The 25,304-nt window shown below is 41.2% G+C and overlaps 1 long non-coding RNA gene across 4 annotated transcripts in view; it reads right to left on the bottom strand.

Annotated features, from left to right (window-relative positions):
* The window catches only part of LOC144016480 (uncharacterized), a 125,070-nt gene that overhangs the window by 66,465 nt on the left and 33,301 nt on the right, over positions 1 to 25,304 (bottom strand). For 3 of the 4 annotated variants that reach the window (XR_013282920.1, XR_013282922.1, XR_013282923.1), the window contains exons 4-5: positions 3,940 to 4,073; positions 3,212 to 3,296 (exon numbers count right to left, since the gene is read on the bottom strand). This is a non-coding gene — a long non-coding RNA (uncharacterized LOC144016480). The remainder of the gene's footprint in view (positions 1 to 3,211; positions 3,297 to 3,939; positions 4,074 to 25,304) is intronic. The other variant, XR_013282924.1, reaches the window with a different exon arrangement.

Here is a 25,304-nt window from a genome sequence, read left to right as displayed (position 1 = left end):
GGTAAAGTTAACCGTAATTGATCTGCTTCCTGGAGGTGATTAACAAAAATAAATAAATTAATTAAAAAAAAAGGGACAGTATCAACGTAGTAATGAGCTACAGTAATGACTCATGGAGTTATACATAGAGGCACAGTGTCATTTTTCAATCGCTACAATTAAATAATTAACATCTTTCTATTTTTATTTTTTTACTTCTCACCTTACTGTTATTTATTACTTATAATTTTGGTGTGTGTGCATCATACAATGGCAATGAAGTCTTTCAATTCTATTTTTCCTTTACTGTTGTTTTGTGCTTTGCTCATGCAGGACCTGTTGTCAGTTCAGTCCGGATGATCCTGTCAGAATTTTGCTTGAGGCAAAGTTGTCCAGGGTTTTTTTTTTTTTTTTTTTTTTTTAATTCTCAGTTCGAGCAAGTTAATAAAAAAGTTTTTGTGGCAAGTTATCAAAAACAGGAATGGTATATAATTGACAGTTTAAAAAAGGCTGCATTTTAATTTTGTACTGAAGCACATTTTTACTTCCTACTTTTACACAAACAGCTTGGAATTTTTTTGAGATACAAGCCATCACTTGGCACATATTTACCTTGAGATACAAACAAACATTTTAAATCTGTACTTCGGACCCCCACCGATAGGTGGCGCCAGCAAACTTCATAACATCAGGTCACATTGGTTTCCTTGCAGTGAAAGTATATATATTTTTTTTTTTTTTTGCTCTTATTTTCCATGTTGCATTTTTATTATACCTTACAATACTATTGAATGCAATTTTTGTTATTTTAAAACACATAATTTGGTGTTTATTGGCCAGGCTGGAACGGATTACCTGCATTTCCATTCATTCCAATAGGGAAAGATCATTTGGCAGAATGAATTCAAGCCACAGCTCACGAAGCACCACTGTACCGCAACTTCTACTTAAGTCAAGAGTACTGTACATGAAAGCAACAAAAAATGACTCGTTTTTTGTGTCGCTGCTCCCCCACACCGGAGGGAATTGTCCATTAATTGTGACTACAAACGGCGGATCGATTTTTTTCCGAGCTGCAAATGAGTTTCCCCCTCCATGCGATTAAGAGCGCCAAAGGGAGGACGTGTATCGGCGCCACGCTGAATTGCCTTCGCGCCTTCGCCATGATGTTGATCACGCAGCGTGCGTGCGTGCGCGCACATCAACCCGTTGAGAGAGATAGGAGCGAGGATGGCAGCGTTATATCAACTCGGGCTGCAAAACAACCCCAAATTGGTTCTGCTGTCAGCTCAAAGCAATTTTCAGCATCTTAACCGATACTTAAAATATGAGAGACCCCACAGAGATGAATTGGGGCGAATCATCAAGTGCCTTCTTACTGCTCTTATCGTGCATGGTCAACGGTGTACTTGAGATGACATACACAGAAGTAATACTGTATCGCCAGTGACAACCACAAGTTTCCTCCCCCTGAAACTGTTTGTCGTAGTACCAAGACTGGCCTGTGAGAGGCAGCACAGTGCCACAGGCATCTTGAAAAAACAAAGAAGAAGTAAAAGTAAAAAGTATCTCAGGGGTGTGCAAACCTGCGCTAAAGGGTCACACAATCTTTTTTTTGGAAACAGATCATTAACTCATTCATTCCCAGCCATTATCACTGAAGCAACCCCCTTCGTTCTCGGCTATTTTCTGCATTTTTAGTGATTTTTTGCAAGGTCCATAGAATATTGTGTTCTATTGCTATAAAAACATGGAACCTACCAAAAGAACGATTAAAGTCTCTTCTTTCAACAGGGCAAAAAAAAGCATGTTTGTATCCGTTTCCGTTTTGCAGCAATTACCATTATTATAGCAAAGTTTCATCATTATTCACAAGCCTGTTAAAAACACTGGGAAAAAAAAAGAGCTTGTTGCAACATAGCCCTGATCTCTTATACTCTTTTTTTTTTTTTTTTGTAATAACTACCATTGCTCTAAGTGTCCTCTTCATATCAGAAGCTGTATCAATAACTTCTGTAGGCTCTAGCATAAAAAGAAACAAAACAAAAAACGAATAAATATGTTTTTGGGAGTGCAGAACAAAGTATTCAAAAACGTATTTGTCCGTTTTGGGGAATGAGCCATGAAACACTATAAATTGGTCAATAATTTGTCAATAGAAAAGAAAACAAAAACTGGATGAAATTGACCAAATTTGGACTAGAAGATTTCGGCCTGATGCCTGTGATCTATGCTAAATAGTTTATTTTGATCACAAAATTAAAAATAATGCCGATTATTTTCATTTATGTTACAATGGCGTGACTAAATGAAGCTCCTCCCCTCACTGCAACACAGCACCTTTACAAAAAAACAAAACAAAAAAACAAACAAACAAAAAAAAAAACGACCATTAGCATGGATTTTAAACATAGAAGGTCCAAAACATGCTTTGTGAAAATTAAACTGCACTAATAAAACTAGCCACCAGAGGGTGCTAAACTGCACAAATGGAAAATCAACCTGACATTTTTAATATCGCGACATGACCACGACGATATATTGTGATAGTTTTAATATCTGCGACATCACGATATCGCCGTTATCGTTACATCCCCTTTTCGGCATCTTTTGTGTCATGTGGCAAAAACCTCCAATACCAAAAAACTTGACGTGGCTGCTTCAGTGCACGTGAATGAAGAATGTCGAGCACAAACAATACAAAGATGACAGCATCGGGGAAAAGATCCTTGCAAACACACAGCGGAGCGAGTGAGCGAAAGACTCGCGACGTGTTTGGCAAAAAAAAAAAAAAAAAAAAAAAAGGATTAATATCTGTTATTTACATTTGCGCCCCGGCAGGCTCCTCAGCAGACCTTCCACATTTGTCATTTCCGCCACACTGTTCCTCAAATGGAAGCCAAATAGAAAAGCTGGCTCCACCTCGCCGAGAGGCCGCGAGGAGAAAGCGTATTTGCTCATAATAACAACGCGGCGGCCATGTCAACACGCCGCGCCGAGCCGAGCCAGCCGCATTGCGCGCCGCCTTTCCCGCTCTTTGTAAACAACCGCAAAGATTCGCGGGGGCACTCGCGCGGCCTTCTTTTTCTTTCTTAATTAGAGCTTTGATTGGATGGTCACAGGCCATAAAGCAGACATAATACTGCTTCAATCCAGTTGCAGGTATACGCTTGCTTTTTCGTACATTTTATAGCCTGCGGGGAAGCTGGCGCGCACGCGTACACGCACGCACCTTATGCATTCTTGCGCCTCACTTCCTCTCCTTCATCTCTCCCATCAGTGGAGTTGGTCTTCTTCTTTCTTCTTCTCGTGGGAGGCTGAAAAGGAAATGAAGAAAGAGAAAGTGAGACTTGAAGGTATCGATGGAAAATGGCGCCGCTAATCCTCCCGAGGGTCAGCGTGCTCGCTGCATCCCGAGTAGGAAAGGTGGCTTTGGAAAGGGAAGCACGCACACGCATTTCCCAGGTGCTGAAGGTCCCGGAAGCTAGCAAACAGACAACTTTCTATACCTTGCTCATGTAAAAAATAATAATAATAATAATAAAAAATGAAAAAAAAGTTTCATTCCAGCCAAACAACAGGTAACATGAGGGGGAATTGTCACATTTTTTTCACTGATAAGAAGGAAACATCAATCACGTGACGTCAGAGCTGTAAATTCAAAGATGTCTCAAGTTTTTCTGAGGGCAAAACCCAAAATGTTTACAAAGTAAAAATGGCACACTCCCTCTCTACTAAAAATATGCTTGTTTTCCATTAAAAACAAAACGTTACCCCTTTTGAGTTTAAGGTTTGGTTTTACAGATATTGAATGTCCACGTTTGTTTTTTGTTTTTTTAACATGTTAAAATAACGCTCCAACAAAAAGTGCCGTCAACTCAGCAAAGAGCCAAATAAGCTCACAAAATCAAAACGATTCATATTTTAAACAATTAAGAAAGCCAATAATAAAACATTTACCTCATTGGCCACGTTCACTCAAAAGCAATCTCGTCAACAGAAAAACACGACGTCACGTCATCCGGGTAAGCTCGTCCCTGTCGTCCATGTGTGCGTCAATTAACAGCGTCCCCTAACAACGACGTGTGATGGAACTATAATAAAAAAAAAATAAAAAAAATAAAAATAAAAAACTTCCTCCTTTCAAAGAACTTTTCGCCCCAAAATAGATTCGCTAAAAATAATAACTTATTGTATTAAACATTTTTAAATGAAATAATGACTTTATTCATTGCCTTTTTTCAATGAAACCAAAACAATTAAACAAATCAATTGACTGTTGCCTTTGATGGCAGCTCCAATTTGCCTGTGCAGGAGAAATGAACGAGAAATTATCCTACACAAGGACAACAATGCCTGAACATGAATAAACATATTCCCAAAAACAAACACATTTGTATGCAAATCGGTTTTTTGTTTTTGTTTTTTTTCTCCAAAGACTTACTTTAGAGTTTTGGACCGAAACGTTGCTAAATAATGTTTGCTCACGTTGCCCCCAAGACGCACGCGATCCCCAGCGACATAGTCGAAAGGATGTGTTTGGCTTTCATTTGGGTCAAGGTCTCGCAACATGTGAGACAACACTTTTGTGATGCATCAGGAAGAACACCAAAATATTGCTTAGTCCATTGGGTATTAAAAACGCTACTTTCTACTTTCCAAATATTTGGACAAGCGACTGCAGTCGCTCCTGCGTCGTTCAATCCCACCTTTCAGTAAACAAACCCTTTTGATTGGCTCATGATGGTCATGTGATCACAACAAGCGCTGCTGTTGTATTGCATAAAGTAATGTAAGGTGGCTGGATTTTGGCCTGTTTGAATGCCACTTCTCCGTGTTTCTGGGTGGGCTATATGGCGATGAGTGAAAGGTGAAATCAACCCTCAAATATTATTATTATTATTATTATTTTTGACAATAATATGTTCTATGCAGCCCCACTAGTTTAAATGTAGTATTCTGGTTCATAATGTGTGAGTGGAATATGAGTTAAGCAGCAAAATCCAGCATTTTTTTTTAAAATCAGTATCAGAATGCGGCCATTTTGCCACTTGCTGTCGACTGAAGATGACATCAATGTTTGCTCAAGTCTCAGGTAACACACCAATCACAGCGCAGCTTCAGAAAATAGTCGAGCTGTGATTGGTCGTTGCTGAGCAACTGTGATGTCATCTTCAGTCGACAGCAAGTGGCAAAATGGCCGCCCCATGAGATGGATAAAAAATGGCTGGGTTTCGCTCCATAAACTCATATTCCAAAAATGTAATATTAAAACTCATTTGATCCCAAAAACGTTCCCAAAAACGTATTTATATGTTGTTGTTTTTTTAAATGCTAGAACATACAGAAGGCTTTGTTACAGGCTTTGAACTGCTGAGAACGGTTGAATCAATTGTACTTATTACAAAAACGGCCAGCAGGTGGCAGCAGAGTATAAGAGATTAACCAGGGCCATGTTGCAACAAGCTATTTTCTCCACTGTTTTAAACAGATTTGTGAATAATGATAAAACTTATATACTTTTTTTTTCTCTGATGTTTGTTTTGGTAGCTTCCATGTTTTTATAGTAATAGGACACAATATTCTGTGGAAAAAAATCCGGGAGCTGAAAATGCTAAGCTGCCACCCAAAATGACGAACGCTCACTTACGCTAATGGCGCCATCTTCCCTCTTTCGTGTTAAACAAACACACTCGATTTGGCCGTTGCGGAAGCGCCTTTTGCCTGACGCTTGGGCGCTCCCGCGGGGTCGTTTGGCCGCAGCTGGCCCGCGGCGATCATCATAACTTCCGCGTTATAATGCAGACAAAAACCCGCCCGCGCCGAGCGAGCCGACCGGCGCGTCGGCTCGGGATCGCTTGGCGGCCGTAATTACTCATGTGAGCCATTTAAATGAGCGCGATTAGGCGCTAACAAGCTGAAAAGAGGGAAAGGGGCCGACGAGGCAACGTGCACGCTGATTCATATGCGAGCGGGAGAACGAAAACGCCGCAGGTGAGGACGTGTTGCATCGTCAGGCCGCCGGTGGAAAGATTCACAACACTTCACATTTGACACATTTTTGTTATGCTACAGACTTACACCTTGATGGAATACGTTTTTTTTTTTTTTGTTTTTTTTTTATAAATCAACATATCTATTAGTATTCACAACAAAATATATCCTTTATTTTCTTCTTGGGTAATTAATTTAATGCATGAGCCTTTGGGGATCATTTTAAATGTGATTTTAAGTCGATTTATTTTGACATTAACCGGAATAAGGACGTTTTTTTTTGTTTTGTTTTTAAATTTAATAACTTTATTGACAAAATTGTAGGAAGAAGGACGTTTGAAAATGTGTCACGCAGAAGTGACGTCATCAAGCAGCAGCCAATAGGAAAGCACCTTCAGATGACGCCGCTCATCTGGTGGTTTTTGAATATTGAGCACAATACATCCATCCATCCATCCATCTTCTGAACCGCTTGCTCCTCACAAGGGCCGCATGGGTGCTGGAGCCTATCCCATCTGGCTATGGAAAGTACACCCTGAACTGGTTGCCAGCCAATCGCGGACAAGTAATACACATTTAAAAAACAAAAAACAAAAACAACAACAACAAAATAAAACTAGTACTGAAACTAACTAAAACTACGCATTTCTTAAATAACTAAAACCAACAAAAACTAACAAAAACACCCTGAAAACTAATTAAAAAATAACTTAAAATAAATAAATAAATAAATAAATAAATAAATAAAATAAAAAATTCCACATACGACGACAGGTGTTTCCCACGAGCTATGAAGCAAAATCCCGCCGTTTTTATCCATCTCAGTGGGCGGCCATTTTCCCACTTGCTGTCGACTGAAGATGACATCACATGTGCTCAGGTCTCAGGTAACAACCAACCACAAACTCAGCTTCAGAAAACCGGTGACCTGTGATTGGTCGTTGCCTGAGCAACTGTGATGTCATCTTCGGTCGACAGCAAGAGGCAAAATGGCCGCCTTATATTGATAAAAAGTGCTGGATTTTGCTTCGTAACTCTTCTTCCACAAATGTAATATTAATTAGAATGTTATGTTTTGACTAGTGAGGTCACATATAAAACATATTATTGACAAGAAATGTTTAAAGGTTGACTTCCACTTTAAGGTGGATGTTGCTAATATGGTTACAATAAAATTGTTATATCAACAACGTTGTTTTTTTTTTGTGGTGTTTGCGCTGCTAGTACAGGTACATAAAAATCCACAATGGAGTCGCATTTATTGTTGCAGGATTTTTGTGGGAATGCTGAAAGCATCCCACATATGTACTTTTTTGCCCCAAAAAACTCCCACATAATACTTCCGATTTACACATTTCAAAATTTCAACTTGCTTAAAAAAATTCACGCATTCCGGTGCATATAAATATCGCCTGATTCCACGTTACTTACAGTACTCGCACTTTTCCCCATTCAATTTCAATGGGACTCACATTGAACGTTTTCTAAGTCCCACTTTCCACGCCCACTTCCCCACTTTCCACGCCCACTTCCATACATACAACTGATCATCATTATCTTTCAACTTCCATTAAAACTTTATAATTTTCACATAATATATCTTTCAATTTCATTCATAAGCATTCAGCTTAGCATTCCGCTATTAGCATTCAGCTTTCAGCATTCCCGCGCAATTTCTCCAGAAATTGCACTTATTTTAGTATTAATCAGCAAACCACTCCCCCCAGCATAATTTTTTTTTTCCGCATTGTCATTATAGGGTGTTTCTGTACAATTTGAGGACATCATAATCAATTTTTAATGAAACGGGATAAAATAAATCAGCTGCAGTGTACAATCAATGAGACAGTTCTACTGTGCTGACTTTACGGACATTCACACGGTCATAAAATAAAAAAAACAAAAACGCGCCACGTACCCGCAGTTCACTTTGGGTCGCTCACCTCGTATCATTTCACCGTCTTGTTTGAATTCAATGTTGGTGACAAGCGTCGCCCCCTGAGCTACACTCGCGTCGCCCTCTGGCATTTCCCTTCCTCCGCGCTGAACAAAACACGCGGCTTAGCGTCAGAAAAAAAAAAAAAAGACGACATTGCTATTTAATGTGGCAGCTTTATTTATAGTCGCGAGTATTTAAAAGTTGTTTTTCGCATCAAAAGGCTCACGGTAAAGCTTAAAACACGCCGCTTTTGCGTCATAAAAGCTGACAGTTTTCCGGCTTCGCCGTGACTGTGATTTTGATTTTTCATACCAGGCGTCCAAACTTATTTGACGTATATGTACCGTCGCCTTCGCGTCCGCCGCGACTCCTCGGGGCGCACAAATATTTCATCACTCATGAAACTTAGATTGAGGCTTCATTTTAAAGGGAGCTCAGTGCCTCTCGGCAAGCAGAGCGCAAAAAAAGTAAAAAAAAAAAACAACTCGGCATGACATCTCGGATTCAAACGGCAGAACAGAGTGCGACTGTTTGGGCGTTCTTACAGCCACCGCGACAGACCTGTCAAATGACGCGTTTGTAATCGAGCGCGACGCATCATCGGAAAACGCTGACGCACGCGCAAACGTCTGCACATCAAAAGCACTTTGATACGGTTGCACGTGTCATCGTGTCGTCCAGGTTGACAAGTCGCAGGGATGAAATTGCGACTGCCTGGGCGAGATGGTCAAGTTCAAAACGAAACATAAATAAAGAGAATTCCACCTTGCGTATTCAACTCATTCAAACCCCAAAACATATAAACACATTTTTTAATACTTTGTCCTTCACTCCCAAAAACATATTTATACGTTTTGTTGTTGTTGTTGTTGTTTTTTACGCTAGCGCATACAGAAGTCTTTGATACAGTTTCTGACCTGAAGAGGTCACTTAAAGCAATGATAGTTATTACAGAAAATGGCCAGCAAGTGGCAGCAGAGTATAAGAGACCATGTTGCGACAAGCTCTTTTTGCCAGTGTTTTCAACAGGAATGTGAATACTTGATTAAACTTAGCTATATTCTGATAATTGCTGTACAAATATGCATTTTTTTTCCCTGATGAAAAAAAATGAGACTCTAATCTTTATTTTTGGTAGGTTCCATGTTTTTATAGCAATGTGGAGCTAGCAAAAATCAGTCAAAATCCAGTAAAACAGCAAAGGGTGTTAATAATAATGACATGTAATGACAGATAAAAGAGGATAGCGACACCTACAGGCATATATTCTTCATCCTCTGCAAAGAATGACTAATATTTCTGCGGCTTACTGAGGATTCTCATAGCGATTTCGATCATAGTCTTTTGCTCTAATTACAGTTTAAACTATTACCTTATAGGCAGTTGGAATTACTTGGAGTCATTTCACTTTTGGTCATTTTTTGGGGGTGTTTGATCGCTAACATGATCTTTTCCCTTTTAAACTGGCAACATACAATTATGTGGCGGAAAGTTTTTTTTTTTGTTTTTTTTTAAAAGGTTCTACAGCAGTAATACCCATGTGACCTTTAATGGGCATCTTTGAATCATATATCCTCCAAAATGAGAATGCCTCCCTGACAGCTTATGTATATTGTGGCCTTTGGCAGCAGGGCCTTGAGGGGGGGGACGATGATCCTGACAGGGGCTTTCGAAAATCTGATTTTCAATTTGCAGCATTGACGTGGCGGATCCACTGTGCTTTTATTCTATTTTATTTTATTTCAATCCCAGACGGCTGGCCTCTGGCCTCGATTGCCTCAGGCAACCCAGGTCTCATAGCCCCAAAAAATATGGAGGATTCTTACCTCAGCTTCGGATAGAATTTAATAGGAACATTTTATCCAAATAAATTTGCACCATTGAAATGGAAAGCGAGTTGTTTCAAAAATAAAAGTGGTGGAAAGACAGAAAAGCTTAATATTAACTCATTTGCTCCCCAAAACGTATTTATACGTTTTATTTTAAATATTGCCATGGTCCCAAAAACGTATTTATACGTTTTTTATGTTGTTGTTTTTTGATGCTGGTGCATACAGAAAGAAGGCTTTGATGCAGCCTCTGACTTGAAGAGGTGGCTTAAAGCAATGGTAGTTATTATAAGAAAAAAAGGGCCAGCAGGTGGCAGAAGAGTATAAGAGATCAACCAGGGCCATGTTGCGTTTTGCACAGATTTGTGAATGAATAATGATGAAATTTAGCTATATTCTAATGCTAATTGCTGCAAAACAGAAACATAAAAATGTGCATTTTTTCTTTCCTGATGAAAGAAGAGACTTATATTTATTTTGGTAGTTTCCATGTTTTTATAGCAATAAAACACAATATACTGTGGGCCTTGTAAAATCAAACAAAATCTAGTAAAACAGCCGGGATGGGGGGTGAAAATGGCTGGGAGTCAATGAGCTCATTAAAACAACAATAACAAAAACAATAGGCCTACACAGAACTATGTGACCTGAATGTTTTCACACAAAAATATCCATAAAATTGAATCTTGAAGCGACATAATGCTGCACTGTACCCGCAAAGTGAGCAAAAGGCAAATTTTGCAACTTTTCTCAGACAATGTCCAAAATAAGTTTGTTTTAAATCTATTTTCAGCACTTTCAGTAGGCTAATTATGTGAAAAATTCATCAAAAAAAAAAAAAAAAAAGAATATTATGGATACAAGAGAATAGTATCTATTTTTTTTTGGCGGCGGGGGGGGGGGTGGCTCGTCCCTCCCACCCTGGGCTGAGAAATTAGCGGAACACGGACCTCCGCTGGCTGTCTGTCATTAGAACAGTGTCAGATGAGACTCGTTTTTTTTTTGTTTTTTTTTGTTAAAGGGAGCACGGGGACTTATCTGCTCAGCTGTAAAATGATTTTCCGTCTCTTGAAGAAGTAGCACGCGTGCGTGTGTGCGTGGGGTATCAGCGATCTGAGAGTAATTAAGATATGGGCTCACATCACACGAGGGCTTTTGCACGTGGGAGACCATCAGATAAAAAATAAAAAATAAAAAAACGTGAAAGAGTTTGCTTGAAAAACGAGGGACTTTGATTAATTACAAAAGTCTCCCGAGGAGGCTCCGCCCCCCTCACCCCTCCTTGTCGAATCTAAGCAAAGCCGGCGACTTCGCCACCTCGCCGTTATCTTTAATAGGCAGGTTATCGCCTAATTCCTCGCCGCTCGCTCCTTCATTTGCTAACACGGCGCTTTCTGCCGGGCGGCAATACGTCATTATCTTTATATAACGTGCAAAGATTTTCTTCAGAAAAAGGTGAACACAATTGAGTTTATGACACGTGGCCCCCTATCTGCGCTTTCACATCCTTCCTCTGCTTTTATAGGCCCGAATAACGTCGAATAGAAAAAAAAGGATTGAAGTTTGGACAAAACGCGCCTGCAGGGTATTTAAATCAAAAGATCAATATCGCTCGCGCGCAATAATAAGGCGGCGGTTAGCAGCCCCTCGTGTTAGCTTAGCGAGAAGCTAATGGGTCAAAGGAGACAAAAAAAAAAAAAACAGCACTCGAAAAGCTCGCTAATTAGATGCAACATAAAGACGTTATTCCAGTTTAACTCATTTGCTCCCAATAACGTGTAAATCTGTTTTTTTTTTGTTTTAAGTGTCCCAAAGACGTATTTTTACGTTTTTTTGTTTTTGTTTTTTATGCTAGAGCATACAGAAGGCTTTGATGCAGCCTCTCAACTGCAAAGAACGGTTGCAGAAATGGTAGTTATTACACAAACGGCCAGCAGGTGGCAGCAGAGCAAAGGAGATCAACCAGAGTCATGTAGAAAAAAAATGCTCAATTACTTACAATTTTAAATAGATTTGTGAAAACCGATGAAACTTAGCTCTCTTCTAATGCTAATTGCTGCAAAACGGAAACAGATAGAAACATTTTTTTTTCTCCTGATGAAAGAAGAGACTTTAATCTTTCTTTTGGTAGGTTCCATGATTTTGTAGCAATTGAACACAATATTCTGTGGGCCTTGCAAAATCAGTCCAAATCCAGTAAAACAGCCGGGAGCGAACGGGATTGCGAAATGTGAAAATGGCTGGGAGGGAATGAGTTAATTATTAATTTTTTTAGCGTACGCACAGGGTCATATATATATATATATATATATATATATATATCGGCTCGGAGCTGTTGCCAGGCAACCGCTCCAGACTACAGGAAGTTGCTGCTCCCGGTCCAGCTGTGAATTAACACTTTGCTTTTTTACACCAATTAGGCACAGCGAGTTGATTGGGAGGAATGTTCCATGTGCGCTCGTCGTCCTACTTTGAACGGGCAGATGTGTCTTTCCCTTCGTCTCCGCAAAAATCGCTGCCAGTCAGCAAAAACAAAACCAACAAAAAAAAAAAAAAAAAAAAAAGGGCCTCATGTATTTGCTAAACGATTCCCCGCTTCAATGAATCTCGTTTCCTCCGGCGGCATTTCGAGGAGTCGTTGGGCTCCAGCTCCTCGTGAAGATAATTACTCGAGTATGACTTAGCCGAAGCACTCTTAGCTAGCTGATCAACTCGTAGCTCTCCACTTTGTAAAAAAAAAATAAAATAAAAACAGCTTGAAGGTGTATTAGCGTTATCAAAGGTGTGATGAATTTCGAGAGAAACACTCGTCTGTTTTTCTCTAAGCTGCGATACTCTTGATGGATGAAACAATCAAAGCGAGAACTGATTTGCGTTGAAGTGCTTCTCAGGTTGTTTGGTTTCCCCTCCGGCAAAGTCAATCGTCAACGTAAAAACAACAACAACAAGTGTGTGCGGATGTTCACTTTTCTCTCGATCTGTGAATCACCTTGCAGGCCTGCACGTGTGACGTCGCCACCTGTTCCCCTCTGTCATTACCTCGCTTCTATTCTGCTAGCTTTTTCTTTTTTTTTTTAGCCTCTCAGCTCAGTGCTCCGAGCTGCTTCGAGTATCTGCGCATCTGTTCCGACGTTGTTTCTCTCAGAAATGACATCATTTCTTTGCTTGCCAAATGATTCCGACAATAAGGTTTCACATCTGTGTCGCTTCCAAGTACGCGATGCAACGGAACGAGGACAAAGCATACTTCGGGGGTCGACATGAACCGGAAGGTTCGGGAGGGTGTTTATGAGGATTTTTCACTAATCTTCCAGAAACGCATTCGTGAGGTGACAAACTGGAGTTGGACAAGAAAGTCTGGTTTCGATCTCCCCTCCAAGGCTGACCAAAATCCGATTTTGTTTGCCTAATTTTACACCCGTAATTTAGGTTTACTTTCATATGTGGTCCTAGATCGGATACGTTTGGAATATTTTGCAGTGCGACCTCATCGCTCCTCCGCAGATATGAGATGATAAAAAGATGAGTATCCTAAATTTACGGCCAAAAACACTACATTGTGAGTGACACAAAATAAAACTGTTTGCGAACTCGTTCTTTTGGGAAGGAAGCTAGCTAGCTACATAGCATGACATGAGTCGGACATTTAAGACAAAAAAGCTAGCTACATAGCATGACATGAGTCTGGCACTGACATGACACTGGCTGCGGAACGGACGCCGCAACGATAGAACGCGTTCAAGTCTACGTGTCAATTCACACCAGCTGCGGAGCGGTGAGGAACGACTGCGGCGTTACGGAAGGTTTCCGCAAGCGTTCTATTTCTTCCGAACGCCGCATGCGGATTTTCATGACGCTGAAGAAATGACACGAGCCGGACAGGAAGTTGGGCGTCGGCATCAAGGTAAATCCGGTATATTTCAAAATAAAACCGTTTGCGAACTCGTTCTTTTGGGAAGGAAGCTAGCTAGCTACATAGCATGACATGAGTCGGACAATTAACGCAAAAAATGAGCTCATAATAAATTAAACATGACAAAATGACACTATTTAAACACAAAACGAACTTACTCATGGTAGAAGAGCCATGGTAGAAGTCCCAGAAATCATGTCCAAAAACATATCGATGTGACAACAGGCAAGCGTGGCTATTGTTTACAAATAGGACTCTATATACACGGTTATTATTGCGCACGTGATCGCACGTGATCTTGTGGTCTGTCGGGAGCAGATTTCCGGACACGCAACACGCTCGGTGTGAATTGCAGTCCTTGCTACGGAAGCCGTAGGGAAATCGCACCGCGTCCTTTCCGCAGCCGGTGCGAATTGGGCTTAATTCCGCCTTAAATTGAGGTTAGGCCGGTCAAGTTCAATCGCACAGCATCACATCTTCGGATGATTCGGCAGTTTATTGCTTCAAGGACATCAACGTCCAAACCGCTGCTTTGAACCAGGACTAAAATAAGTCAAACCAGAAAAGTCCCAAAATAATGTCCTGACATCTCATCATGGAAGAGTGAATGACTCAATGGTATGCAGGTCGCTCATTTTAATAACCACGCCGGCAGCAACAACAACAACCACAACAACAACATCCCATTGTTGACTAGGCACAGGGTATACACCCACCGCGGCACCTCGGTTTTCTTTTGGTTTAGCTGAAGGAAGTTTTGGTTCATCCAGTTAATATGTTTTAGACAGTTACACAACACATTAGTTGAAATGCTGCCATTTGGGGACACTGATAAAAAATAGCTGCATAGCCAAGAAAACCAACGTTGACGTTGATCCAAGGACGGCAGACAGACTGAACAAAAGTGGTGCAAGGATTGACCCTTGAGGGACTCCAGACCGTTCCATCAGATTCAAAACTTCCAACCATCGCAAAATAACTCCAAGAAGGACCTCCACCATTTTAGGACTGGGCCATTTAGTCCCACCCAAGTTCCCAGCCTGTTAAACAGTATCACACCATCAAACGCTGCACTGAGGTCCAATAAGACCAGCAGCGGTAACTTTCCAAAGAGAATTTTCCGTCATCACTTCCGGCTCTGGACGACGACGCCGATGTACCCTCTCACGAATCGCGCCGACGTCAACTCGGCGCTATTTGCCGTTCTCGACGTGGCAAGTAAACAGTTGACTCACTGCGCTCATCTCCGACTCCGGTCCCGTCACTTGCACCGCCTCCGCAAAATCAGCACGTCGTCCTTACTTGCTGGCGCCGTCGCAGGGGTGACTCAGGCCACATTTGTATTCCCGGGTGTGCGCCCAGTTGGTTGTTTAAGCTCCAGGAGTGCTGAGTCTACACCAAAAGTCACCCCCCCCATCCATCCAGCATCTCTGACCCAGCAGACTGCGAGGTAGCAGCGGGAAACGCTCCGTCACGGCGCCGGTCGCGCGCGGTTCAATGACAAATTCAAGTTCGCCGTCTTCCGCCGCGGCTAAAACGGCGAGAGCGGCGAGACAGAGACAGATTCGGCCGGACGAAGGTGAGGTGAAAGAGAAGCGCGACATCCCTTTTGGTGAAACGCTTTCGCCTCGAGCGAGCGCACCAAACCAGGAGGGCATCAATCAGGCGCGGCCGCGGCCCCCGTAATACATCCACGTTTCGCCCCAAGTTCAACTTCCTGACATTCCATCAGCACTTCGTGAATTATTTTTGGGTGATAAATCGATCCGTTGTTCGTTTTGTTTTTTTGCTGAGTGAAGGGGAAGTTGTTGTTGTTGTTGTTGTACAAAAGCGCACTCGTATTGTCTGCTTTTTTTGGAGGCGCCATCTGCCATCTGGCCTCAAAGTACGCGAGAGCAAATGTCAGCGGTCGGGCCAAGCGGTGCCATTGACGTCAGGGGAAGGCCACGGTCGACTTTGCACCGCTAATGAGTCCCAACCAAATCGACGTATGAAGGTTCGGTCGTATTCTGAGATGTTGGATCCCAGAGCGCGGACACAAATAAGGTTCGAACTATTTATTCACACAACATGACTCGTCGAGAATCACGAGACAACAAGCCCCCTTGGGCTGCGGGGGACGCACAGAGGAACAGCTGGCAATAATCCGGCAAAACGCGCACAATACTCAGACCCTTATATAGACAATCAATGAGTACCAGTACTGACATGGAATTCTCTGATTGGCTGTTGACCCCGTAAACGCGATTACAGATTCTTGACATCATGTACATCACACAGCATTAAAGATTCCTGACATCACATAGTCGAGTCTAAATCTGGTTATTCTGGTTCATATTCCATTAGTGCATTATGAGTTAAGCAGCAAAATCCAGCCGTTTTTATCCATCTCAGGGGGCGGCCATTTTGCCACTTCCTGTCGACTGAAGATGACATCACAGTTGCTCAGGTCTCAGGTAAAAAAAAAACAATCACTGCGCGGTTTCACACAAAAAAAGGGGAGCTGTGATTGGTCGTTGCCTGGGCCCCAACTGTGATGTCATCTTCAGTCGACAGCAAGTGGCAAAATGGCCGCCCCCTGAGATGGAGAAAAATGATTTTGATTCATAACTACTGGGAGTCCTCGAGTTAAGGCGCACTCGACGCTTACCCCCGGTCCGCCATTTTGGCTCCTCGTCCGCCATTTTGGCCGCAGTGTTTTCCCCTCGTCCGCTATTTTATCCCTTAGCTAGTGCTAGCTCTTTTGCACTTGTTGGAGTATCTTTGTCTTTTTTGCCCTCTTAATTTATTCGCTGTTTTCAAAGACCCATTTGGGATTTTATTTGTGATTACAGTCGTTTTCAAACCTAAATTCCACCGACAAGCTGGCAATATAATTGGAATTCGAGTTGAATGAGTTTGTGAATGGGTGGAGGTACTGTGATGCCACAGCATGTGGGCAAGGGGAGCCAATGCATTTCCGTCAAAACACACAAATAAGAAATGCTCGATCTGATTACAGCAATTACACTTTATAAACCTTCTCTATTTTTTATTTTATTTTTTTTACATTCTGTTATATTACAGCACAGTACAGTACTATTTACTATTTTTGAAAAAAACAACAAAAAAACCCAAATGTGGTTCATTTCAGTGGGCAAAAGTGATTTGATTCGAGTCCATTGTGTTAGTTGCTTGGTCACAGAACGAAATAAACCAGCAAGTCGAGGCACCGCTGTATATTTTTACCGCAGGTCGTGCGGGGTCACTTACAAGAAAAAAAAAAAAACAGCAGAGAGAGCGGATTGCCCACAAAAAAAAAAAAAATGATGAAACGTCTCCACGCGAGCCAACTGCAGTAAGCCGGTCAGATTGAAGATCGATGTGCCGCAATGCCAATGAAATTGTGAACAAAATCCGCCAAAAGGGAAGCTGACATCTGTCAAACAAAATACGATTTCAAATGTGCGCCACATGAGATCATACGTCTGTTTGTTTTGTTTTGTTTTGTCCAAGTTTTGGACCCAAATGAGACGAGACTTAGGCAAGGCGAGGCCGCTTTATTGTGCCTTTACATAATTAATTAACCTGTTGAGAGCCCAGGCGCCATTATCGTTTTTTTTTTTTTTAATTGAATCCCTCTTGAAACACAAACAATTCGGCCACCGAGACGATTTATTTGTGACAAGAGCAAACTGGCGCGATGTCATCGTCAATCGAAGTGACATCACCCGTGACCTAACGTTTTGTCACGTGATCTCGGAAGGAAGCTGCGCACAATTAGTACCTTTAAAAACACATTTTGCAACTTGCTGGCGACTGAAAATGACATCACAAAGGGCTCAGGTAACCAATCACAGCTCGGCTTGTGAATGTCACATGACCAAACCGAGAGAACAGATGAGCTGTGATTGGTTACCTGAGCACCTTGTGATGTCATTTTCAGTTGACAGCATGTTGCAAAATGTGATTTTAAAGGTACTAATTGTACGTGAAAAATAATGTAAGTATCAAATGAATTATAGACAAAATATTCACTTTTTATTGCTATAATGAGCTAAATAAGTGAAGTATCACTTTAACTCATTGCTCCCAATAACGTGTAAATACGTTTTTTTTTATGTTCTAAGTACCCAAAAGACGTATTTATACGTTTTTTTGTTTTTTATTTTTATGCTAGAGCATACAGAAGGCTTTGATGCAGCCTCTCAACTGCAAAGAACGGTTGCAGAAATGGTAGTTATTACACAAACGGCCAGCAGGTGGCAGCAGAGCAAAGGAGATCAACCAGGGCCATCTAGAAAAAAAGCTCAATTACTTCCAATTTTGAATAGATTTGTGTAAACTGATGAAATTTAGCTCTCGTCTAATGCTAATTGCTGCAAAACTGTAACAGATAGAAACATACTTTTTTTTTCCTGATGAAAGAAGAGACTTTAATCTTTCTTTTGGTAGGTTCCATGTTTTTATAGCAATAGAACACAATATTCTGTGGGTCTTGCAAAATCAGTCAAAATCCAGTAAAACAGCCGGGAGCGAACAGGATTGCGAAATGTGAAAATGGCGGCGAGTGAAAGAGTTAATTATTTTTTTTCTAAAATGCCATTCCAGCTTTTTTTTTTTCACACCACCACGGGGGAACAAATTGTATTAATTTGGGGGCATATGTTGACATAAGTGAAGTCCAAACACTGCGGCTAATCGTCGTCCTCGTTTTTTCCGGCTTCCGCGCGTGAGACGCAGCTGACGGTTGTTTGCAGCGCGCCGCTTTCAAAAATGTTTTTTTTTTTTTCCCAACATGTTTGCTGCACGGGGGCCGCGCCTTCCGCCACGACGCCGCGCGACCTTCAAGTGGAACCTCCGCACGAGCACGCGAGTTCTGATGAAATAGTCGGAATTTGAAAGCGACATCAAGGCGAGGTGAGGGAAAAGTGCAGCTGGGATCCTTTTCACGGCCGTTTGCTTTGTTTTTTTCCTGCTGGCCCCGTGTGACCTTGCGGGAAAGGGAGACGGCGCCGATGCACTGTACTCAAGGTGCGCTAACGCCGCCATTGCTCGAGGCGCTCGCCTTCGCGCCTCCCCCTCGTCAAATCCATTTTTCTTCCTCCTCAGCAGCTCCTTCTTCCCTCCAGATAGACGACAAAGCGAGATTTCTCCCCCCCACGGATGGGAGAGTGGGAATGAGCAGGGTGAAAAAAAAATCAATTAAAAGCTCCGTCCCGCATCCTCAATCGTAATATTTCCACACCCGACCGACACTTTGCTGTGTTTTTGTTTCGCCGTCTTAACGGGGAACAAACGGAGGTTTTTGTCTGCGACGCCCCGCAGGGACGCGACGCGACATAAATTTCATTTACAAGCATCTCGAGGGGTTTGCGAACGTCGCCTTGGCCTGCCTTTGGGGATTTTGAACAGCAAAAAAAACAAAACAAAAAACAAACAAACAGAAAGACGCTTCCCTCACCCATCCCCGTTGAAGAAAAAAAAACACAAAAAACAGAATAGAGAAGATGGAATTCAATTATTACACACCACAATTACAAAAATCGGCATAATAAACTGCCACAATATCGTCGTCGTCATGTTCACGATATTTAAATGCGACACATGACGGACGTGGCGTTATCCTCCATTCGCAGCCCCTCCCCAACCTGAGAAAACGAGCGAGTGCTCACTTTATGACATCATAAAGTGCGGACGGGTGGAGGACTGGAACCGTCGCGTGCCTTTGCTGCCGGTCGGCGGGGGTTCGCCACCTGGGAGACGAGGGGTGGGACGATACGGGGAAACCACGATTCGATACTGTGACGATATTTGGCTCACTACATCGATAATATCACGATGCACGATATCTACGTTTTTTTGATATATTGTAAAAAAAAAAAAATTGCAATATATCACGATATGTGACTGAAAAAGCCAACAAATGCCCATAAAAAGGAAAATGTCTAATTATTACAAATAATATATGTACAAATAATCGTGTAGTGCCTAACTGCCTCTTAGCCGTATAACTGTAAACATTGTAAAGTGAGACCAATTAAAGTGCATCAACATTTAGAACATCACACTGCACAACTGGACACGATATATCGATATCTACCGTCAGTGTATCGATAATTTATTGCAACAGAGAGTGCAACAATATCTTGTGATATCGATTTCTTTCTCCCACCCCTCATATATATATATATATATATATATATATATGATGATGATGTGTCGCTCTTGTCATCCGCTCGACTGGACGTCACTCAAGTGGCGTGCATTTGTTTTTGTTTTGTTTTTTTGGTCGCTTGCCTTGACGTTTAGCACACTAAGCACACTTAAAGACCCTGTTTACAAATTCCGTCCCGTTACACAATCTAATCCCAAAAGACTTTCAGTGATAGCGGGTTGAAAATGTCAACAAACACAATTTGGCGGGGACGGGACGCCAGATTATGTCATTTTCTGGAAACTGCTTGGGGGAGGGAAAAAAAAATAAAAAAAAGACGACGCGATGTGTATGTCTCCTTTTTTGCACGAGATGTTGACATCACAAGTTAAGCGGTGTATTTGGTAGAATTCAAATGTACTTGGAAAACAGTTGGTCTTTTATAACAGATTCATAAATCCAGTGATCATATTATGCAAGAGCTAATTTGTTTTCCGCACTAAATTGTGCCAAAATAGCCGGTTGGCTTTTTCGCAACCTGTCCGACATAATCAGGTTGCGTGTCGCACGATCACACGATCGTGGGCCGATTGCTTTTACTCCAAAATTACATTCACGTCTCATATCCGACCAACTGCTCGTTATCAATCTGCATTTACTGTAGTTACACACAAAAAAAAAAAACTTGATTGATTTGTTCATTGAGAATAGCAGCCGATTGCCAAGATGAATTGTTCAACCTTGTTAAGGACACATGCTAATGACTTGATCCAAAGTGTAAATCCATAAACGTAAAGGCAATTAATGAAATCGTCTACGCGGGTCTGCGGCACAACACGAATAATCTCAAGTGACCTTGGAACGGCTTTAAAATAGAACGCACGCATAAAAGCGCAGCGCGCGCTGGATTGGGTCATTTTGTGCGCGAGTGTTTTTCCGAATATTTTTTTTTTCTGTTTTACTGATTTTTTTTTTTCTGCCATTAAAAAAATATTCCGAAAAACAGGGGGGAAAAAAATATTCCAAAAAACAGAAAAAAATTATTATAAATATAATATAATATAATATAATATAATATAATATAATATAATATAATATAATATAATATAATATAATATAATATATAAATATAATGCAATACTACGGAAGTGTATTGCAGTCACTTGAAAAAAAACAAATTTCTGTTTTTCTGACTTAATGTTTTTGGGAGGTTTGTTTTATTGAGTAATTTTTTATTTTTTTATTTTTGTTTTTCTGAATATTTTTTTTCTGTCATAAAAAAAAATTATTCCAAAAAATAGAAAAAAAATTATTCCGAAAAACTGATTTTTTTTTTTTTCGGAAAACAGGGGAAAAAAACGTTATTAAAAAAATATATATATATTCCAAAAAACAGAAAAAAAAACAATTATTCAGAAAAACAGTAAAAAAAAAATTACTCCGAAAAACAGGGGGAAAAACATTACTAAAAAAAAAAAAACAGAAAAAAAAATTATTCCAAAAAACAGAAAAAAAAAAATATTACTCCGAAAAACAGGGGGGAAAACATTATAAAAAAAAGAAAAAAAAAAGAAAAAAAATGATTCCATAAAACAGAGCACCCCCTTCTGTTTTTCAGAGGACTCCAGTTCGAGTCCAGGCTCGGACCTTCCTGGGTGGAGTTTGCATGTTCTCCCCGTGCCCGCGTGGGTCTTCTCCGGGTACTCCGGTCTCCTCCCACGTTCCAAAGACACGCATGGCCGGGAAAAATGATGCGGCGGAGACAGAAAAGATGCTGTCCTCCTCCAAACATCTTCACATATATCTTGGCGCTGATCAAAATGCTAAACAAGCATTTTCTTTCTTTCTGTGATTGACATGCGAACCGCGCGTCGGTGTGACAGGCTCGCAAGCTCGGCCGGCTGGCCGCTCGCGTTTGTTTGCTGCCATTTGGCAGCCGCCGGAATATGGAAACGCCCTGATGAATACATCGCCCCCGGGCATGACTGCTCCCACTGAACGGCCAGTGTGCTCCGCACGCACTAATGGCACGACTGACACTCCCGTGCATTCATCCTGAGGAAGAGAAAAAAAAAAAAAAAGCCAAAGATGCCAGAGGCGACCAGCGGCTGTGTGGTGCGAACGCCGGGCAGCCTGTGACGACGACAAAAAAAAAAAAAAAAGAGGCCACAGGTCTGACTTGACACGACATCGAATTGTGTCGGAACACGCGTATCGCCCCCCCGTCGTCGCTCGTCTGACCGATTTCACCGTTTCAGCATTTATTCCAGAGCCTTCATGTCTTTTAACTTTAAACATCCTTTTGTCCTCACCAGTGACACAATTTAGCGCACTGGTACGACGACTAGGGATGTCACGATAAGCGCGATATCGTGATATTAAAACTGCCACAATATCGTCGTCGTCATGTTCACGATATTTGAATGCAACACATCTGTTCAAAAAAAAAAAAGTCAGGTTGATTTCCATTTGTGCAGTTCTGGCACCCTCTGGTGGCTAGTTTTTTTTTAGTGCCATTTAATTTTCACAAGGCATGTTTAAAATATACACTAATTGTCAGATGAAGGGGATGAGGTCATGAGGTCATTGGGTTGTTATGGTGATGTACAGCATTTGTCTCGTGTGATTATGACGATGTCAGTTGCTATCTTCAGTTTAGCCTCTGAATCAAAGCCTTCTGTAAGAAAATAAAACAAACAGGAAAAAAAAACGTATAAATATGTCTTTGGTACAATGGTAATATTTAAAATAAAACGTATTTACACGTCTTTGGGAGCAAATGAGTTAAACATAGAAGGGTCAAAACATGCTTTGTGAAAATTAAACTGGATTCAAAACTAGCCACCAGAGGGTGCTAGAACTGCACAACTGGAAATCAACCCGACTTTTTTTTTTGAACAGATGTGCTGCTTTTTAATATCATGACATGACGATGACGATATCTTGTGGCACTTGATATTACATCCCAAGCTACTAGTACACGTCTACTAAGCTGGATATCAAGGCTACGAAAATAAACGCTCCCGTGACCTTTCGGCTTCCACACTTCGAAAGTCGCTCGCTCGCTTGCCTCATTCCAGCGGGCGAGCCGACGGGTCAGCCAGAAGAGCGTCCATTTTCTGGAAGCTCGGCAAAGATGAGGCGTGTACTTAAGCGTGACTCCCGACCTCGGCGAGCTCAGCTGAGTCTTGGGGGAGAAGGAAGGAAGAATTTTTTTTTTTTTTTTTTTCATCCCCAGCAAAGTGGCGGATGCCAAGAAAGCATCGCAACACTCAAGCGGCAGGACGCGTTGACGTCTGCGCAGAGAAGCTCAAGCGCGGGTGCTGTTCTTGGTGCTGAATCCACACCAACACGCAGCGTTCCCTCGTTTTCCGCTGGGGTTCGGTTCCAAAAACTACCCGCAATAAATGAAATCCGCCAAGTAGTTCGCTTTATGTTTTACAACTCTTAGAAAAGTTTTAAGGCTCTAAAATCCCCGACCGCACAATTTAGACACTTTTCTCATTGAGGCATTTACATGTTCTCACATTTCTCTCTTGTTCAAACCTTCATAATTTTTTAGAAAATGGCTATATTACTGTAAAAAAAATTATGCAAAATTGCACTTTAAAAAAAATCCGTGAACCACGTTATAGCGAGGTAAGACAATCGTACAATCGTGTTCAAGCACACACGACGACGATTTTTAAGACCGAAATTGATTTCGAACAGAACGGCATTTCTTAACCTGAAAAGATAGAAAAGCCGCACAAAAACTTGAAAGGTTTCTACACGAGCTGTGAAAAATTTGAGGTCACTCCAATGCAAATTGTCAAAATTATTGGCCGACGAAACATTTTGGAACGCCCTGCATAAAAGCATGTTTGTTGTAGTTTCAAGACTGGCCTATGAGAGGGCAGTGTGGTGCCACGTGGGATCCAGCCAGTCAATACATAGAAGAAGAAAGCGTTGTTGATGTACTTAGCAGCAGTAGCATTAAAACGACAACTGGTAAAACATTTTAGTAACTGAAATAAAAATGAAAAACTTTCAAACAATTGAATCTTATGTGTATAAAACTAACTACAAGCATTATTATTGTGAAAATGTGTCAATAAATAATATCTGAACATTAAGGGTTCATCTTGAATGTATTTTATTTTTACAGCTATAGTTTTATCATTTCGATATAGCAGAAGGCAAGGCAGCTTTATGGGACGCATTTCAAGAATGTGAGACAAATGCAAGAACAACATTTTGGGAAAAAAATATGAAAAAAAAAACCCCCCATAGAAGTGAAGGGAGAAGGAAGGTAAAAATGTTTTGAGAATTTTAGTTTACTTGAATATTCTGAAATTCAAAAATATAATTAAATCCTTAATTAAACTATAAACATTTTTTTGACTGACCATGTCAAACCATAAGATACGGAAAAATAAAATGACATAAAATCAATAAATAATAATGCATTCAAACTGATCACCAACATTAACTCAGGAGCACAACATTAAAAAAAAAACACAACTTTAACCTGCAAAACAAAAATATATAAAATAATTTGTGATAATTTATTTATTTTTTTTGTGTGCAAAGCACGCATGCTTAGTGCAAACAAAACCTCGACACCACCGAGCGAATGCTCCCTGCGCACACTCTGCCAATAATGAGAGCGCCACTGCCCCCTAATGTAGTGGAGGTGCAATTGCACTTTATTCTAGGACAGTAAAAAAAATAAAAAAAATTAAAAAGCATATGTTCTCAGAGGTCAAACGCCCCCCCCACACACACAAACACACACACACTCTTAAAGTGTGAACCTAAGTAAGACGTTTTGTTGAATATTTCCATCAAAAATTGATGTTTAAGTATCGATTCGGCCGCATATTGAAATTGATACGAGAATTGCGCGCTGTAAAATGACAATATATTGCTGAATCTATTTTTCTTAACATTCCTAATTAGTGACCTTCATTTTTTAATATTTCACTCACAAAATATTACAGTTTAAAAAAAACAACAACAAAAAACTCAAACTAATACTAATAACTAAGCCCATCTGGATCCTACAGCAGGTAATTGTTCCTACATGACAAGAGAGCACAAGTTGCTTCATATAAGTTGACATGCGTAAAACAAATATAGTTGGCCTGCTTTTTGTTTTGAAATATCGTCTCTCTGTATCGTGTCATTTCAACTGCATTTTTATCGCAGGTGAGTCTGCAACATATCGTCGACTGCGCCCCGCCGAAGGCCGACAGTTTGGCTTCCCTCGCGTCACGTCGCAGCTGCCGCCGCGTCAGATGCGTCCGTATGCGCGACACATGCTAGCAGCGCCGACGCAGATGTCTCAAAACAAACCCCGCCCCCCCCCCCCCCAAGGGAGATGTCACTCACGCGCACTGTTATGGAATACGAGCGAGGGCTCATCGATTTTGCTTATTTGGGAAAATGTCAGGGCGGGCGAGCCTGCGCCGCTGACCTTTGTGAACCGCCGCAATTCCGCCGAGGCGCATCTGAACGATTCGGCTCGGGAGA

This window comes from Festucalex cinctus, chromosome 3, assembly GCF_051991245.1.
Source record: "Festucalex cinctus isolate MCC-2025b chromosome 3, RoL_Fcin_1.0, whole genome shotgun sequence".
NCBI classification, from domain to species: domain Eukaryota; kingdom Metazoa; phylum Chordata; class Actinopteri; order Syngnathiformes; family Syngnathidae; genus Festucalex; species Festucalex cinctus.
Note: the sequence above shows the minus strand (reverse complement) of the source record. Positions and strands in the feature narration are given on the sequence as shown.